This window comes from Coffea arabica, chromosome 1c (assembly GCF_036785885.1).
Source record: "Coffea arabica cultivar ET-39 chromosome 1c, Coffea Arabica ET-39 HiFi, whole genome shotgun sequence".
Classification (NCBI taxonomy): domain Eukaryota; kingdom Viridiplantae; phylum Streptophyta; class Magnoliopsida; order Gentianales; family Rubiaceae; genus Coffea; species Coffea arabica.
In genome coordinates, this window is record NC_092310.1 from 49,711,071 (window position 1) to 49,728,830 (window position 17,760).

At 32.5% G+C, this 17,760-nt stretch overlaps 1 long non-coding RNA gene across 1 annotated transcript; it reads left to right on the forward strand.

Moving 5' to 3' along the window:
* The first annotated feature begins 4,863 nt into the window (after nucleotides 1-4,863).
* LOC140006619 (uncharacterized) lies at nucleotides 4,864-7,197 on the forward strand. Its single transcript, XR_011814350.1, has 3 exons — nucleotides 4,864-5,050; nucleotides 6,280-6,342; nucleotides 6,971-7,197. It is a non-coding gene; the product is annotated as an uncharacterized lncRNA (long non-coding RNA).
* The last annotated feature ends 10,563 nt before the right edge of the window (nucleotides 7,198-17,760 follow it).

Below are 17,760 nucleotides of genomic sequence, written 5' to 3' on the forward strand. Positions count from 1 at the left end.
TTATTTGGTTTTTTCCAACTAAATATAAAAGAAATGAACATGAAGAAAAAAGGAAAATAAATTATAAAACCATTTTTTGTATAAGCATAGAACATAAGGAAGTTTCATTAGAATGTTAATGCCAGTATTGTCATTTTGAATTAATGGATAAGGAAGGTATGTGTAATTTTTGAAACTTCAAGGGAATTAAGTGAAATTGTTAGAAATCTCAGGGGAGGCTTCTGAAATTATCTCAATTAACTATGTGTACGTGAATCTAAAAAGCCTCCATACCCATTCTGCTGCTACCATCAATCGGCTCACTAGCATAACCCTCCATCCCAGCAAAATCCACAGCATCTTGTCCCAAATGAAGCCTCGTGGAAGTGATCAACAGGCTTTTGACTCTTGAGCAGTACAGTACCACTGCTCTGGCAGCATAGTCTTTTCCAACAGATTCTTTCAGTGATTGCAAGTCTTCAAAATGGTTGTTAACAAGTCCAAAAGATGATACACCACAGAAATATGCAGTTTAATTTCATTAGCAAGATAAATATAGCTACTAGAAATCTGGGTTTCTTAAATGTTTTACTTCTATAGGAGTAGTTTTTTTTTCTTTTCTTTTCAGATAAAAAAAAAACCTTTTGAAACATGCACTTATGTATTCTTTAAGGTGTTGAAGTGAAAATTATTGAGTTGTGGAGACTCCATATCATACAATGATCTCCAAAAAGAAAAGAAGAGAAAAAAGATATACACCAACGTAATTTATATAAGCTAGATGTGTGCATTGTATAGATAAATTATGGCTGTACAAATTTTTGTGTATATACATTGTGATTACGGATCAAGAAAGAAAAGTTGAACTTTCAAGTAGAAGATTTGGTGGACAGGCCAAGAAGGTGGGATGGCGTGCAAGTCACGTGTTCTCTCCCTAAACTGTCCCGTTCTTTCCTTGTGGTTCTGACGCTTTCAAGTCTCAGTGTACAACTACTCGTTTTCCTTTTTTCCTAAATGTAATATACATCTATTGCTTATGTTCTATAAGAAGTATTGTAGCCTATATTAGTTTATATCGCCAATATTAAATCTTGTATGTGCTGTTAGTGATAGAAAGCATATGATGTTGATTCAAATGACAGAACTGATAATCTGGAATCTAAAATTGGCCATATGCATCTGTTACAACAAATGTTATGGTCTTTACCTCTTATAAAGTTGGATTGGAAGAAAAGGATAGTGATAATTAAGTTCCAAAACATTTTCATGACAAGAACCATTAGCAAAGTGAGTCAGGAAAATCATTAACATGTAGTCTTAAGGATGATGATCTCTTTGTTTCACCAATTTTGAAATAAAAAAGATTCACATCTACCTAAAAAAGATCTATATACCTATATATATATATATATATATATATATATATATATATATATAGGTTAAATGCACTAGACGCCATTGAACTTTACTTTAGCTGCGGTTTGCTTCTTTGAACTCATTAAATAAGTATTTTGTCCACCCCATTTGATATTTATGACCAAAGTGCCTTTACTATTCTATTTTGTTTCTTTTTTAGGCACTATTGTTTTTCTTTTCCATTACTTTCTTTTATTTTTTATTTTATTCTTTTCACTTCTCTCATGTCACTATTTTGTTTCACTTTCCTACTCTATTACTAATTTTATGCTTATTATAATATTATAATTATCTTTTACTTATAATTTCATTCTTATTTTATTTATTTACACTATTAGAAGATAGATATATGCCTATCATAATGGCTGCTGCCTGCATCTACTCTAATGGCAGAAAACAATCTTCAAGAAATCTTGAAACCCTTTTATCAGCAAGCTTCTGAGGCTGAGTCCCTTTGGTCTCTTGGCTGCTGCCTCCATCTACTCTAATGGCAGCAAACAATCTTCAAGAAATCTTGAAACCCTTTTACCAGCGAGGTTCTGAGGCTGAGTCCCTTTTGTCTCTTGGCTGCTGCTGCCTCCATCTACTCTAACGGCAGCAAACAATCTTTAAGAAATCTTGCAACCGTTTTACCGGCGAGCTTCTGAGGCTGAGACTCGATTGGAGAGACTTGAAGCTGCAATTGCTAGTGACAGAAATGCCGGAAATGAGGAATTATTTGAATAAGGTTCGTGAGCTTCAGTCAAAGCTAGAAGAGGAGAAAGCAGAACAAGCTTTAGAAAGAGCTAAAGGCAGCTAAATGCAGAAAATGCCAAGCACCAGGATCGCACGAACCATCTTGTTCAAGCACTAAAGGATGCTGATTGTATGTTACAATCCAAGTGAGTGACCTTTGGGACTTAGCTCCATTTGCCTCTATCAAGTTGGAATGTGCCAGATGGGAAGAATGACATTCCATTTTGTGATCTGAAAGCGAACCATGATGAAAAGCAGCAGATGAACTCAAATGCTCTATTTTTTTTGCTTTCTTCAAATTTAAAGGGTCACTTATATACCTTCTTTACTGCAAATGCTTTTCCTTTCATTAAATTTTTATGCTTTTGTCAGATGGAATGGAACCAATCTAGAGCCTCTCACTTATCAGCTGTGTACAGAGGACTTGTCGAGTAGCATATGAAGTCATTTTAGAGCTTTTCATTTATTGAGAACGAGAAAACTGCCAAAATACAGGCACACACACACATGCACACTTATTTTCTATTTTTCTAGTCATTTGCATATTCGCATACACATACTCATATTGTCAAGTATTCTTAACAAGTATTTGAGCAATCCTAGATTAAGTCCATCTTCTTTTGAAGGTTTGATGCATCTAAATTTGTCAAATTAACTTGGTATTTTATACTTCCAATTCCAAACATTTGGGTTTGTTTCTCGAATGGACAACGGATTACAATTTCAAAATCAACTATTAGTTTTTATCCTTGGAATATGAATAAGATTGGAAATAGATAGGCCTTACTGATTTTGGAAAACTACCAAAACAGTTGATGTTATTTTTTTTTTTAAAAAAGTTTAAGTTTTTGAGTAGGTCAAAATAAATGTTAATGATCTGGCCCTGCGAATTTATAATTTATGTCTCTGGCTAGCCAAATACTGTTATTCCATATTATCTCCGCTATGGTAAGAGTCCTACATGGGGAGGTAGTGAGGTACCTTACATTTTACTTTAGATTCCAGATTCTGCACGAACTACCTATTAACAAAAAACTGGCACATCTGAAATCACACACACACACACACACACACACAAATATATATATATATATATATATATATATATATATATATATATATATATATATATATATATATATATGTTGATAGGTTGCTGTTGCTAAGTTGGTTATTTTGGCTTTTTGTCAAGGGACTATCTATCTTTTTGCCAAGTGGATGTCTTTAATGTTAGTATTTTTTATTTTGTATTCTTGCAGTGGTTTTTGGTAATAATTAATTTCCTTCCTTATTTATAGCATGGTTTTTTATTTATAGTCAATTTCAACAAATCTATTAATAACCTACCTCACATAAATTTGTATTAATTGTTCAATGCATAATTTTTATTTTCTTAATTTTCTTCAATTACGTTCACTCTATCTCTATTATTATACTTGATTAGTATTTATTTGTAATTCTGAAGTTTTGACAATTTTAATTTTTTAATGAATCTACATTACACAATTCTAGCATATTACTAATACAAGTCGATTTGAATAGAAAAAAGTCCATTTTAAATTGTATAAATATTCATTTTTTCTAAAATATTCTATTAATTTTTATACTCTCTTCATTCAAATTCGATTTAGGCCAAAGTAGTATTCATATAAACACAGAGTTGTAAAAGTTCTCCCAAATTAGTTTTCTTAGCTTTTAATAATTTGAGCAAATAGTAAGTTCATTCTATTAGTTTACTTTTAAAATTCTTTTTAGTAGTGAAAGAATCAAATGTTGACTTGCCACTATTAATTGGAATAAACATAATTAAATTACAGGATAAGGTTTGATTGAAACAAATTATTAGGTTGTTTTAAATTAACCATTTTCAATATGTTTAATTTTAATGTTTGTCCTAGAATTAGCAATTAAATTTTGTAAAATAGCATTTTAAATTCTTTTATAACAATTTTTGTTCAAAAAAATATAAATTATAGAACATAAAAAAGTACCTGCACAAATGCATTTGTAGTGGTTGCAGGTAATTCAAGTTCTCATCTTCTTACATCATTGTTATAATCATCTTTAGTAAAATATTAGGGTCAAAAGATATTTTCCCCTTATTTTGGGTTTAATTTATTATAAGATGTGAGGACTCGCAAATTCCTTGTATTTTTCCTCAAAAATACCCTTTTATTTGAAAATTAGTATTTATCAAAGGCCACTACCCAAATATTTCACATTAAGTGTAGATAAACCTAGAAAATAGGGTTTTACGCTTCGGTTTCAAGTTTGGAGCGAAATTAGGGTTTTCGCGATTTTCCGCCGGATGAATTTTCGGTACAGAGTAAGAATTAATTTGGGGATTAAAAGTGACTTTTAAGTGAGAAATAATATGTGACTAGTGGCAATGATATAAGGTTAGTGAATGGGAAGTAAAAACCCTAGTACGTGAGTTTTTAAGAAAAACGGCGCGAACCGGCGTGTCCCGCGCACTACCGTTTGAACGCACCACTTGACCATCATTTTTTATATACTTAATATCTTTAATATTATAGCCAAACATCAGCTATAAAGCTGAGCAAGCTGGCCGAAATTTTTGACCAAAAACAACAAGGAAAAAGAAAAAAATTAAGAACCAATCTTGAAGCAACAAGTGGTAGACTTTCCTTGGTTGGTTGACTAATGAATTTCCATCATATTTATCCCTAAAACCAACTCCAAAGCTCTTCATTTCTGCACCATCACAGCCGAGAGAAAGAGAGAAAAGGGAGAGCAAGAAAAACAAGAAAAACAACCATTTCATCTTGAGTTTGATCAACCAAGTGAGAAATCAAACAAAACAAACCGATTAAACTTGTCCTTGAGTGATTAGTTAGTGACTTGTGGTGTGATTTTTGAAAGAGAAAGCTTGGGCTACTCTTAGTGAACTCTAGTCAAGGTAAGAAAGCTTATCTCTCCAAGTTTTACTTTCAATCTTGTTAAATTAAGCTTAGCAACTTGATTTTGTGGTGGAATCATGGATATTATCTTGTTTTGGAAGTTTTCCCCAATTTATTTGATGAACTAGGGCTTGATGAATTTCTGCCCAATTTGTTGTATGAAGTATATATGTTGAAATTAAGGTTATAAGAGAGGCTTTGGTAGTGATTAGACCAAGAAATTAAGGAAAGTTCCACTAAAAACTAGGAATTCCAGAATCTGGAAATGTTTTCCCAACATTCTGTCCGAATTTGAATCCCTATGCTAGAGGCCGAATTGGCCTTAGGTCAAAGAAGGAAAGTTGTAGATAATGGTATGTTATAGGTACCTACAAAATTTCAGCTCAATCAGAGCAATGTAGGAGGTGAAAAGTCCAAAATACCCTTACTATTTTAAGTATTTCCTAAGCAGTCCGTGTGATCAGTTAAGTCCAGTTTATCCCGTTTTTTTGACTAGGATCCATTCTGATTTAGTGTTTTGCCAAAACATGAAAGTTGTAGAATTCTGAATTAGATTTTAAATGCCTCTAAGAACACCTGATTCGGACTTGTGTACTCTGAGTTATGTCCATTACAGTGTTCTGCGTTTAAACAGCCGACGAATTGGGTTCTGGTTCAGTAATTTGAGAATTTGACTAAGTTAAATTAGGAACTGGACTAAGTGACCTTCATGAATGTTATAGCTCTGTGTCTTAGCTTCGAAACGGCATAGGTTTCGTCTCAATCCGATAAGCGTAGCTTCAGATATGTTATTTCCGCATTCGTACGTCAAATCTGTCTTGTGCTAAGTTGAATTTCTGCACTTGTGATTTTTGTAATTCTTATTCTTATGATATTGTGAGCCTATGGAACGGCTCTTGACTTGAATTGCTTATGTGTGATGTTGGGCTGTGGTTGAGGAAAAATAATGAAGCCAAAATGGCTGGAAAATTAGGTAAACACAAAGGGCGTGCTGCCCAAATTTTCGCTCGAGGGCTAGGTTTCTATTGGAACTTGTATACTTTTGTTTGGCCAATACCATGACCGGTTTTCCATTATAAAACATGATTTTTCATCCTTGGGTTCAAACAACCCTCTTCTTACCTGAAAGTCATCTTTACACGTTTTACTCTTAATTAGTCGGGTTTCTTTGTTTCCCTTAAATGTTTTGCTCGATAAACTATAATAATGTTCTCTTGTTCAACCTTAGGTTTCATTGGTGATTAAGGGTAATATCCGGAAGGATATTTTGCACGATATTTTGCATTTCTAGGTGAGTGTTCCTTATTTGATTCTATGGCTTGTTGTTATCATTTGCTGATGTGTTAAGTGTTTTTAATGATTTCCAAAACGAGCTTTTTAGGCGAGTGTGTACTTTATCGCACTCGACCTAAATAACTGTGCAATTTTCAAGGATTTAATGATTGAAATGTTACTTGCGCATGAATGTAAGCCTTTTGGGCTGAACTGGCCATTGCCCCTTGTTACCGGTCGTCTCGAGCCAGAAGCGGACTCGGTCGGGCGATTAGGGACTTGGGTGAACGTTTGGTATACTCGAGTATTACCCTGTAGGTTGGTGGAGACTGGCCAACGGCCAGGACGGGGGTGAATGAATGAATGAATGAACGAACGAACGAACGAGGGTTTATTGATAAACGAAAAATGCATTTTCAAATGATTGGAGGAATAAGGGGAAATGTCAGGAGATCGAATGAACGAAATAACGAATTGCTCCTTGTGAGCCGTATCCTTTTAATGAATGTGTTACTATCGCTTTCCATTGTAAATGTTTCTTGAATTATTGATACTCCATGTTTAATGTATTGGATTGATTATCTGATTATGTGTTCGGAACCTCACTGGACTTTTAGCTCATTCCTTTAGTTTTGTTTTCCTTACAGGGGAAGGCGAGCGAGGACGTGAGCTTGAGATAGACTAGCCAATCTAGTTTTGTTTCTTTTGTTTCTTTTGTAGTGGTTCTCGCCTAGTGCTTGGCACGGGCTGGACGTATGAAGGATTGAGAACCCTTGTATATTTGATGTTTATATTCTCTTTTGGGTTGGTAATGTATATAAGTTCCGCTTTAAGTTTGGATCAATGCCCTATTTATTCTAGTGATTTATTTCAATTTTTAATTGAGGACTGTAGCGAACGACTGAGTCCCGGCGAGAGCTGGGCAGGCGGCCCGCCGAACCCTCTGATACGCCTTAGGGGGAGGTGGGGTCGTTACATAAGAAGACATGCTTGCTATGAACAAAAAAAGTTTTGGTGACGAAGCTCGAGATAAAGAAGTTGGATTGAATAGAAATGCTTAATGTTTTTTTTTTTCTCATTTTCTAATGAATTCTAAAGTTAGACGATTTTCTAGGTACGTAATTTCAACTCGCATCTAGCACCACCCTTTTTCTAAAATTTTTTTTTTCTAGTAGTGGAATGATGGAATTTAAGAAGCTGGAATCTAGCACCCTTCTAAAACCTCAACTTTATCCAGCAAACCAACGCCTCCTCAGCGAATGTAGCATCTCTACTCGCTAAGACTCCCTCACTTTCTCGTCTCTTCTCAATCACAGACAAAGTATATTAGCACGTTCAATTCACTCTCCCTTTGCCACATCATCAGTTCAAGATAGAAGTTTTTTTTTTTTATTTCATGCATTTAAATTTTGTGAAACATGGTTGTTCATAGATAGACAATGGGTTACAATGTTAGAAAAAGCTATTTCTTTTTAAGTATTTATAAGTAATACATTTTGCATGTTTACTGAAATACTTTAGGTTGAATTTTCAATAGTTGTCTTCTATGCTGCCCCCGTACGTGATGGATGTATGAGAGAACTCATCTTCATCTGCTGGTTTTTTTTTTTTTTTTTTAAAGACAATGTCAAGTTAATTGAGAACTTTAAATTGATATCATCTTGTTGGTTTGTGCTCGATTTTGTCATTTTAAAGGTACACAGTCATGGGGATCATATAACTTCTGTTGTGTGATACATAAGTATACTTTAATCGCAATTCAAAAGGACAACTAATTTTACAGTTTCATAAATTTGCATCTTCTTGATCAAAATCAACATTTATGGAAACCCATCCATCACCATAGTCAGCATATTTACTGCCAACATAAGTGGCCAAAAATATAAATTCATAAATTTCTTTCTTGCCAAAATGATCGCTACCAAATAATTCAGAAACTCCATTACCACTTTAATTGAGAACAATTTAATTGAGAACCCTGCACTAATCATCCGATTTACGCGTTTATAATAATCCACATGTGTTTTTCTCTTTTAAATTGGCACACATGTTTCTTTTAGATCTCATTTTTGGCATCAGTGTTATTCTACATCCATGTTAGTGAAATTCGTAGAATAAACATGAAACAATCAAGTTATCAAAGAAAGGATTTAATATCACATGCAATATAAAATCTATTTCCAGTTGGCATTAATAAAATTTCTAGAAAAAGAAAATAGCCAACAAGTTTTAGAAATCTCTATTTTCCTAAAAATTACACACTTCGTAAGATATTATGCTGGCTTGCAGTTTTGTATTTCGAAGTGTCTATCATGACTCTTATTAGAATTGACACAATAAGCTAAACGTTTATTTTTGAAAAAACATGGTCACCTTAAAAAAAAAAAAAAAGAACTAAAAAGTTCTTGAGAGAGAAAGGAACGAATAGCTCGTCAGCCAAAAGAATTGCTCAGTTACTTCTCATCAATCTTGTTAAGATGTCTTCTAATGTATTCGGCAGTTCTACAACTTTGTTTCTAAAACTTCAATCGAAAGATTAACTTATATGTTGTATAAAGTGTTAAATCAAATTATTTAGTGACGATCCCATATTTACCACCAACATAAGTGCCCAAAAATATAAATTCATAAATTTCTTTCTTGCCAAAATGATCACTACCAAATAATTCAGAAACTCCATTACCACAATTATTAAATACCTTCATACTGTCAATCAACTCCATAAGAGAAAAATATTTTTCAACTTTGATAAAACCTATGTTTATCAAATCAAACATCTTCCTATCACCTTGAGGAGAGAATTTGTCAATGTATCAGGTAGGTTTATGTTTGTTAGGGGAGAATTTGTCAATGGTGAGAATTTGTCTATAGCAAAAAGCCAAGCAGAATTGTGTCTGTTGGGGGAACATCAGCTGATTCTTGAAGAACCAATTGGAATCGTGTGCAAATGTTGCTAAATTGTGTTTATAGAGATGAAGATGGGATTGGGTTGACCTTCCCAGAGGTGATTGCTTTAGTCTCATGAGCTTCATTTTAGTGAGTCAGCCTTTGGAAACTATTACACCTCCATTCATGCTGAAGGCTCTGTACGTATTGGATCTTATTCCAGATGATATTAAGATAGTCATCAACTAGAAACATCTTTGAGATTTTGTAGGAACAGGAAAATGGCGAAGAAGTGATTACAAATATAATGAACAAAAGTGGGAGGAAAACTATTACTAGGGATAAGAACGATTTTGATGATGATGATGGGGAAGTGGAAGCAATATTGTGTTTGTGACTAAAGAAAATGACCCTCCAAACTTGAGATGTAATTATGTAAAGTGTAGGAAGTAGTTTCCATTTGGAGGAAAAAGGGGTTGAGGTAATGGAAATAAGATGAAAAAAATGACCATTGAGAGTAAACCTTTAGGGAATGGAGCTCGTGACAAGGGAAATTGTCTATTGATTGAGAATCTTGATGTTCTTGACCTAAAATCCTCTAGCTCTGAAGTGGATGCTAATGATTCTGATAAAGACTATAGTGAGGAAGAATCAGGGAGCTCTGACTCCAATTTTAAAAGCCGAATTTACGGTTTTAATAGTACTTAATGCTTATAGGTTTACAGATTTGAATGGATAAAATAACCACTCAAAATATTGATGTGGGAGATAATAAATAAATCATAATATTGTTATATCTTAAAACAATGGATGAAAACCACACCACAATATAATCTTACAGACACTTTTAGACTCTCTTAAGAAAATATCACAACTAATCCTATATTTATAACCTACTAGATTGGGTAAGAAACCACTTACATTAACAACTACCAAATAAAACATGTATTCCTAAATTACATAACTACTAAAAACCTAACTTCAATAAAACTAGTAAATAAATAAATACATACTTCTATGCGTGGTTTATTTTGCCAATATTTCAGAATTTGTAAGAATTACCTACGATCAAAAATGCTGTCCTACTTCATTTGGAAATATTTAGATGAAGCCCTGCTATATTTTTGGACGAAAACACTGCCAATTCAGCATGAATTATACTCCGTGACCAGGCTGATTTCAAACTGTGCCATACTTTTTTGGCTTAGGATTTTGTACTACTTAATATTGTATAATAACAAAAATTGGCACATCATTTTGTGCAAGATAATGTTAAGCTAATTGACAAACTTGATACATGATTTTGTTTCTGCGTGCGCGTTGCGTGTGTTGGGTATGCATATTTGTTCTTTGCTTTTCCAATAGCTTACAGCACTAGGCATATATTTGTCTTTTTCAATTACCAGTTCAAAGTACATGTAGGAAATTAAACCAAACTATTTTAGTATTAGTTTCCTAATTCTTTTTGGTGTCTTGTTTGTCTAGTTTCCATATTAGATTAGGAAATCTCAATCAATTTTCAAGTAAGTTTCCATATTTGTTTTAGGAAGTTTTAAAGTCTATAAATACTACCAGTCTAGTAGGTTGTTAATTGAAGTGTAGAGTTAAGTCTTGAGAATAGGTTTGAGAGAAAATCTCATAATTAAGATTTGTGAGTTGTTGTAAGTGAAACGACTTGATATTTGTTATTGTTGAATTTTAAGTTAATTAAATTATTGAGTATTTGTTCTCCTCATTTTCCCACATATTTTTATATGTGTTAGAATTGCTTCCGCTATGTGCACACATTTTTATGTTACAACAAGTGGTATCAGAGCTCTAAGCTTTGATCCTGGGGCTTGTTCGCAAAATTGGGGTTTGAAGTTTGTTTGTGAAATTAAAGTATTAATCCGCATTATTTACAACATTGTCATGTTTTTATCTTTGATGGTAAAAATAATTTCAAGACTTGGAGGTCGATGATGAAGGATTTTTTCAAAGATATTGGAGTTTGGAATATTATCCAAAAGGGGTTCACAAAACCTACAGCAGATACAGAATTATCAAGCGATGCAGTTAAATAATTAGAGAGGAATAGATAGTTGAATTGCAAGGCACTCTACTATCTCAGTATCCAAGTCCAATTACATGTAGTGAAAAAATTCATACATGTAAAGACAGCAAAGGAGGCTTGGAAATTTTTAATAAAATTTTATGGCCATGGTGGAGAAGAAATTTGTGATGAAGAAAAAGAATATTTTGATGAGACAAAGAAAGAAGAAATTGTAGAAGTTGTGAGGGCACATGAAGATGAAAAATTTGTGATTCAAGAAGAAATCTCATGTGTGGTTGAGAAAAAAGGTGAAGTCATTGATGAAATAAAAGATGTGCCTGAAGATCATAGCAACGTAGAAATCGTTAATTTTGTCGAGATTGATGAATTTTTTGAAGAGAAAAATCAAGTGATGGGCTTGGTTGAGATCAATTGTGAGGTGGACAAATTAATTGAAAATTGTGATACTGCTAAAGTTGATGCAGTTGTTAGTGTTGAAAAACTAAAGGAAAAATATGGTGATGTTGAAAACCTCATTGGTAAAAATTATGATTTTATGATTTTATAGGTGATATGGATGAATTGAATTGTGGAGTATCTAATGAAGAATTAGTGGATATATTTGAATTTTTTGACAAGAGTGATCAAGCCAACAAATTATTCGAAAAGTATAAATTTCGTCCACTACCGCACGTGAAGATGAAATTGGAGATCTATTGCAAGTTAGTGTTGAATGTTATTTATACTGTGATTGAATTTTTCATGGAGATTCAAACTCATGATGGCAATAGAGATGACAACATCAAGAGTTTGGTTTAAGGGAGACAATGCAGGAAATTAAACCAAACTATTTTAGTATTAGTTTCCTAATTCTTTTTGGTGTCTTGTTTGTCTAGTTTCCATATTAGATTAGAAAATCTCAATCAATTTCCAAGTAAATTTTGGTTTACGATTATATTTTTTTTAGGAAGTTTTAAAGTCTATAAATACTACCAATCTAGTAGGTTGTTAATTGAAGTGTAGAATTGAGTCTTGAGAATAGGTTTGAGAGAAAATCTCATAATTGAGATTTGTGAGTTGTCGTAGGTGAAACGACTTGATATTTGTTATTATTGAATTTTGAGTTAATTAAATTATTGAGTATTTGTTCCCCTCCTCTTCTCACATATTTTTATATGTGTTAGAATTGTTTCCACTGTGTGCACACATTTTTGTGTGCCAACAGTACATCAGAGTTGTGGAAGGTAAGTTTACTTTAATAATCGCAATAAAATGAAAAACTAATTGACTCATTTTATAAGTGTTTATAAAGAATGCTAATACCCTATCACTTATGCTTTTTTACTTGTAGCAAGACGATGAAACTAAGCTTTTTGCATCCAAATGAAGAAGAAAATTTCATACGATAGAAATTGCATGTAGGATAGAAGGCGTACACTTAAGTATCATTACTTAACAACCTTAAACAAATAATGTGATTTATCCATTGGTAAAATTCACATCTATTTTCCTCTTTTCAATTGGCAAGAATTTTTTTTTTTTAATGCTCAACTCTGGCATCAATGTACAACAATATCCACATTGGTGAAATTATTAGGATAATTTTGAAACAATCAAGTTATCAAAGAAAGGATTTAAAATCACATGCAATTAATAGAGCTCGGAAACAAACCCAAAATCCAACAATCCACCCACTAATTTTAACGGATGGGTTGGATAATTGGGTTATAGATTTTGTTGGATTGGGTTAGAAAAATCTAACTTATTTATTGGGTGGGTTGGTTTTTTATTTAGGCACCCAATACACAATCTATTTTTAAAAAATTCAAAATAATAAATACAAGATTTAACACATATGCATAACCACTTGCATTTGGACATGTGTTAATAATTTGTAGACCTATTTGTATTCGAAATCCTCATATATACGTTTTCAATCAATTCTTTATAATTTTAATTTAAAAGAAAAAAGAAACTTGAAATGAAAACTCATGCTTATTTTACTTTTGCGGTAGTAGTTAAACTTACTCAACTTCTATAATCATTTATTATACCTTTTAAGATTATTTTGTTTCCCATCCCTTTTTTTTCTTTTCCTTTTTTTTGGTCATTGTTCTCTGGTTTGCTGGACCATTGAAGATGAAGTGATGTATAATCTCCATTTTGGGATTGGAGATGTAATTATGACTTATCAGCATAACTCGTAATCAAAGGCTTTATTTTTTCACCAAGAAATTGATTCAGCGCTTGGTGTCAAATTTCCTTTATACTTCTTTTTTTTAACAGTGAAACGAAAGAAAAGTGATTTTCTTTGCAAATTTTAAAGTATGGATTGCTACTTGCTTGAATTTGTTAACATTTCGTATACCTAGAATAGAGTTTTAAATTTGTTCTAATTGCATTCTTTCACTTTTTTCTAACTTGTTCTATTTCACTGTTAATAGTTCCTCACCAATATTATAATACAACAAGTTTATGTCTCTTAATTACATTTTCAAGCATAATATAATCTAGCATCAATAATTTAAATATATAGAATATTACATCTTACAATAAAGCAGATACAAATAGTAAAAATGTTAAATTAGTGGGGACAAAAATAAACTTCAATCAATTAGTAGTATTAAAAAGTATAAAATAAACAAATCTTTTAGCTATTCTATCTAAATGTACACTTTATTATCTCAAATCCACAGTACAAGCAATATAAAATATTATTCTATTTATGATGCATTTTCAAGGAAATTAAGGAGTGTATGTTTGTGTGTGTGAAAGTGTGTTAGTGTGTGAAACTATGTTTATGTATACAAAAATGTGTTTATATGTGTGAAAAAACCTTTTCATGCATGTAAATGTATGTGAAAGCGTTTATGTATCAAAATATAAATAATTACTATATTGGGTCATATTTGAATCATGGGTTTGATATGACCAAATATGTCTCAATCTAAAATTAATCCAATCTAAAGTTGGACAAGTTGGATATAACCTATTAAGTGAAAATCCAACACCAACCTATCCAAAACCCACCAAATTCGCCGAATTGCTAGGTATACATGCAATACAAAATCTACTTCAATTCGGCTAGATTAAAATTTTTGAAAATCTGTATTTCTCCAACATTTTCCATACCATTTTGTTGTAGATAATATCTAGCTTATTGAGAATTTAGCTTCATATCATTTTGCTGGAGCGTGCACTTCACGTGTGCTTTGTAGGCAGGTAATATTTTCTTTACTCTTTTCATTGATTTAATACACTAATGCTTGTCCTTTTTTTTTTTTTTTCTTTTGGAAAAATTCACATTCATGGGGATCCTATAACATCTTTGGTGTGAAACATAAGTATCCTTTTGTAATCGCAATACAAAAGGAGAATTAATTTCACGCTATGGAGCCAGCATACGTGATTTACTGGTTCTGCAACTATTTAATAATTCAATCTGTGTCCCTCTTTTCAGTTGATAAGAATGCTCATATTAATGCTCAACTCGGGCATCAATATGTTAATGTCCTGGTTTAGAGAAATTCTTAAATTAATTTTGAAAGGCCCTATCGACGTCGTAGTAATATGATAAGTGATAATCTCTAAATCAGAAAAATGAAAAGGGTAACACATTAACTGAATTTAATAAAGGTATGTACACAATTTGCACATATATAGAGTATGTTTTTTTTAAAGAAAAATTGTATAGATAAATCCAGTATGACTTTCTGTTAAAAATTCGTATTGGCAGTAGCTGAATTGGCTAGTAGCTTCGGCTTTGAGGACAGGTCAAGGAGGTTGGAGCTTGTGCGAGTAACGTGTTCCATTTCTTTTATTAACTGTTCCTTTCTCTGCTTTTATCTACAACTATCTCCTCAATGACACCCAAGAAAAAAAATCTTAATTTAAAACTACTGACTAGTACAATCCAACCATTTTCACTCTTGCCCACTAAGTGCCATTTTCTCTGCCAAATAGAACTCTATACAAGATTGGATTTACTCCCTAATTTTACTTCATACCCATCATTGTGCCAAAAAACCCTACAGGTTATAAGAATTATTTTAATTTTCTTTTGTGATTTTCATGATGCCCACTAATATTTGTTCTTTTTTCGAATTAAATAGTGGTTGCTATGATTTAAAATTCTTAGTCAAATGTCAAAATTGTAGTGGTTGCAAGTAATTTCAGTTCTCATCTTCTTGCATCATTGTTATAATTGCCTTTACTCTTTAGTAGAATATTACAGTTGAAAGATTTTTTTCCTTATTTTGGGTTTATTTATTAAAAGAACATACGCTAGCTATGAATAAAAATATTAGGCACTTGAGGGTGTGACGAAGGTTCGAGCTGTTAATTCTTTTTAATTTTCTAATTTGTTCTAAATTTAGGATGGTTTTCTAGGTATACATAGTTTCAAATTGAATTTAGCACCTCCACATATGGTATCAGAGCTTACTGATTCTTCCTTGTTATAGTCTTTATGAGAATCATTAGCATCCTCTTTAGAGCTAGAGGATTTTGAATCAAGAGTATCAAGATTCTCAATCAACAGACCCTTTCCCTTGTCCTAAGCTCCATTCCTTGGAGGTTTACTCTCAATGGTCATCTTTTCATTTGTCATATTTCCATCACTTCTTACTCCTCTTTCCTCTAGATGGAAACTGCTACCTACCCTTTACATAATTACATCTTAAGTTTGGAGGGACATCTTCTTCAGTTACGAATAAAACATCACCTCCACTTCTCCCACCATCATCATCACAATCATTCTTACCCTTGGTAACAAGTTTCCTCTCCCTTTTATTCATTTAATTTGTAATCACTTCTTCACACTTTTTCTATTCGTGCAAAATCTTAACATCACTTCTAGTTCCCGTATCATTATTCCTACCCTTGTAAACACTTTCTCTCCTTTTCCTCCTCTTCATCCTATTAAATTCCTTCAAGTTCATTTCTTCCACCACTTCCTCTTCTCTCAAAATCCTAACATCACTTCCACTACTCTCATCATCATTGAAATTCTTTTTAAGGGTTCCCTTCGTTTTTCTATTGAAGATCTTTTGGTTGACATTTCCCCCACCTTTGCTTTTCATCACTTCTATTGCTGCTAATTCTAACCATTTCTTCACCGTTCCTTGTCAACTTACCAATTCTTCCCTCTTTTTCCCCTCGATAGCGTTCATTGCATGAGAGTCATGGGCTTTATTCATAGGAAACTTTCTGATAATCCTCTAATTCATCATATTGAGTGTTGTTTGATTAATGTGTATTTTGTTGAGAGTTTACACCTAGGTATCAGAGCTCTAGATTCAAGAAATTGATTAAGAAAAGTAAATAGTATTCATATTTGTTTCTAGTACTCGTATTTGTTTAAGAGTATTCCACCCACACCTAGATTAGGTCCTTTTTCTCTTGAAAATTAAAGTTATTTATTTGGTAATTTATCATCTAAATTTGTCAAACCTGTTCTTTTATAGTTCCAACATTTGAATCTTGTTTCTAGAGTAGACAATGAATTACAATGTCAAAATCAACTATAAGTTTTTATGCTTGAAAAATGAATTGAACAGTAAATAGGTAGGCATTTCGTTAAAGGTATTGTTAAGCTAATTGAAAAACTTATCTTGATACATCATTTTATTTTTTTTGTGATGCGTGCGCTTTGCGTGCGTTGGGTATGTACATTTTTTGTTTGCTTTTCCACTAACTTGTAGTATTATGTGTGTTTTTGTCATTTTCAATTACCAATTCAAAGAACATCCGTGGTGTGGAATGTAAGTATACTTTAATAATAGCAATAAAATGGAAAATTAATTGGCTCATTTTATAAGTTTTTATAAAGAATGCCATTACTCCATCACTTATGCTTTTTTCACTTGTAGCAAGAAAGGAAAAAGCAATTTTCATACGATGGAAATCGCATGTAGGATGGAAGGCGTACACTTGAGAACTATTTAATGAACAACCTTAAACAAATAATGTGATTTGTCCATTCATAATAATTCATAACTATTTTCCTATTTCAATTGATAGAAAGTCCAAAAATTTAGGATAGTTTATATCTCATTAGTTTGCTACATCGATTTATTGGAGATAAAATGCTAACTAAGAACTTTTGCTTAATCTCATTTTGTGGTGCGTGCGCTTTGCGTGTACTTTTCATGTAGATTTGTGCTTTAGTCTTTCATTGATCTGATGCACTAACGCTTGTGTTTGTCTAGCTTTTGACCAATTCAATCATGAGTATACTTTGTAAAATCAAAAAGAAGAATTGGTTTTATAGATATGTAAGCTTACATAATTCGACTTTCCATTCAGAAGTGTTGACAAGGAATCCCGTTACCTCTTCACCTATGCTGTCAACCGATAGCAGGACAGTGCCTTTGAAATTGCCAGCAAGATGAAAGGTGTACAATTGAAAACCATTTAATTAGCAGCCCTACAAAAATAATTTATTTAGTCCTTTTAATCCAAATAAAATCACACGCAGATTATACCATAAAAGTAATTACACTTTTAATTTTCTATGAC